At 36.1% G+C, this 2353-nt stretch overlaps 1 long non-coding RNA gene across 1 annotated transcript; it reads left to right on the top strand.

Annotated features, from left to right (window-relative positions):
* LOC104915068 lies at nucleotides 1-2272 on the top strand. The gene is made up of 3 exons (XR_796229.2): nucleotides 1-92; nucleotides 1552-1683; nucleotides 2183-2272. It is a non-coding gene; the product is annotated as an uncharacterized LOC104915068 (long non-coding RNA).
* The last annotated feature ends 81 nt before the right edge of the window (nucleotides 2273-2353 follow it).

The following is a 2353-nucleotide window of genomic DNA, read 5'->3' as shown; positions in this document are numbered from 1 at the left end:
AAGGCTGGTTTGTTCATTGATAAGGGTGTTAAAACTACTAATGCTAGTGCTGATGATCCCAGAGAATATCTTTGCTTGGACAACAATGCAAGGTAAAGAATATTAACTTCCATCTCAGTGAAAAATGGTAATGTTCTGAGATTTTTTGTGCCTTCACAAGAGGGGAAAAAAAATTTAAAACACTGCAAATAATAAGTGAGCAATAAGTTCCCTCTCTTTTTCCTCATCTATGCATCTCTTTGGGAGCAAGAAAGCACAGTTTGCCTGAAAGAATTGGCTTTTTTTTTTTCTCTGAGCCCTTGGCCCTGGGTAGTTTTCAGCTTGCTAGAAAACATAATTTTAATCATGCTCTGCTATTAAGCTTATAGTATTTTCTGGAATTGCTACTAAAAGTCAAGCGCTATATTAAAATCTGCATCTGATTTAAGGCTCAGTTTTAATAATTATTACAGAAAAAGCCTACCAGCAGTAAGTAATAGATTCACTTGCCTTTCCTACTTCTGAATGCTTCCCAGTGTGTCTTCTGGACTTGGAGGTCACACTTCAGTGGTATGCTTTTACTGAAGATTATTTGCTGGGGTATTACAGCCAGCCACATTATCTTCAGCTTACAAAATGAGACAAAATAGTGGAGAGTCTGGGAAAATTTCAGGTTATCCTGTGTAAAGTGACAAAAAAAATCAACATTTTGGTGTGGCAACCAAGAACTACGATTGGAGATACAGTTATAAGATTATTTTTGATTCAACCTTGTTTAGGATGGAGATAGTTAAGTGACAGCTGCAGATACAAAGAGGAAAGTTTCAGAACTTGGTAATATTTGATACTTCTTGCATTGGAAACTAACAAGTTGTTAGTGATGACTGTGACTTTTTAACAGAAGTTGTGACATTTTGACAGAAATCCCACAGGTCTTATGCATCGCCATCAGGTAGTCAAGAAGAATTTACGAGAGGTAGAATGCCATGTGAGAACCTATAGCATGTTGGCAGGTTATGAAGATCATATGTAAAAATTTGAGTGTATGAGACGGGGTTCATCTTTGACAGCAGCCAAACAAGTGGTGACATGCCCTGCCCTCTGAATAACAAACATTTATACAAACCTCTAGCCTTTTTTGTCTAGTGCGGTGGCATAACTATGTATCCCTCAAAGTAACTAATTGCCTGCATTAAACTGTGACGTTAATGCTGGAATAGAAGTGGGGAGAAGATAGTTCGGAGAGGACAGTGAGAAAAAGCAAGAGAAGAAAGGAGATGCAGATCAATTAACTTGGCAAGATTCAGAAAAGTTCTTTGAGAGTTACTGGGAAAGAGAAATTCTGGGTTCCCTCTTTGTGGCGCAGGAAAGATACTTTTCTGGAACTAGTTATCTACAGATGCATATGGTTCAGGCTTCTCTCAGTCCCAACATGAGGCAGAGTTGATTTTTACCTATAAGGTGAGAGTGCATATTTGTCTTCCAGATTCTCTCAGCCCAACATATTTGAGCCATATAAAACAAACTGTATTTTTATATCAAACATTTACTTTTTTTTTTAATCTGCTACAGGTTTCGTCCTCATCAAGATGCAGACCCTGAAAAACCCCGAGTTGCTGCCCTGATTGATGGATTAATCTCTTTCAGAAACAATGATCATGGTGCTTGGGTCAGGGGAGGAGATATCCTCATTCAGAACTCTGGGTAGGTATCCAGAAGCAAACAACTGCATGTTGTTAAGAAGCTTCCCCTGAAGCTGTTTTTATGAAAACATATTGCAACAAGGTTGTAAAAGAAGATCGATGCTTAAACCTGGGAACTGCTGTGTTTCCAATACTTTTACACCAACCCATTGCTTTAAATTTATATATGGCAGATGATAAACTACCCTAAATAAAGGAAAGAAACTACAAAATAAATAAAAAAAAGTGTAGAAGTTGATTGGGACTACTAGTTTATACTGAGATATCTACGTTTTCTTTTAAGCTTCCAGGTTCCTGCTTAAAAGATATGAAAAGCGGTATTTTCTGTCTGTTATTTTCTTCTTTTAAAAATGTAATTTTTGTAAGAATTACTCAAAAGTTTCTCGATTCTATTAATGCAAAGGTTTTCTTCAGTGCATATCATGATGTAGAATAGATATTAGATAGGATAGCCCAGAAGATGTGACTGAAGCTTGATTTTTATGAACTTTTTTTTTTAGGTTTGCAGACAATGGAATTGGTTTGACATTTGCCAGGTGAGTATTTAATTACTGCTATGTTTTCTTAAAAGTTTAGAAAAACATCATACATAAGTCTGTCAGTAAAAATTAATAGGTATACTTTTTTGAGACTTTATTTTCATTATTAGGTCCATTTTCCAGTGGTGTTAA

The sequence above is a fragment of the Meleagris gallopavo genome, chromosome Z, assembly GCF_000146605.3.
Source record: "Meleagris gallopavo isolate NT-WF06-2002-E0010 breed Aviagen turkey brand Nicholas breeding stock chromosome Z, Turkey_5.1, whole genome shotgun sequence".
In the NCBI taxonomy this organism is placed as follows: domain Eukaryota; kingdom Metazoa; phylum Chordata; class Aves; order Galliformes; family Phasianidae; genus Meleagris; species Meleagris gallopavo.
The sequence above is the reverse complement of the archived record's forward strand: the minus strand, read 5'-3'. Positions and strand labels throughout refer to the sequence as shown.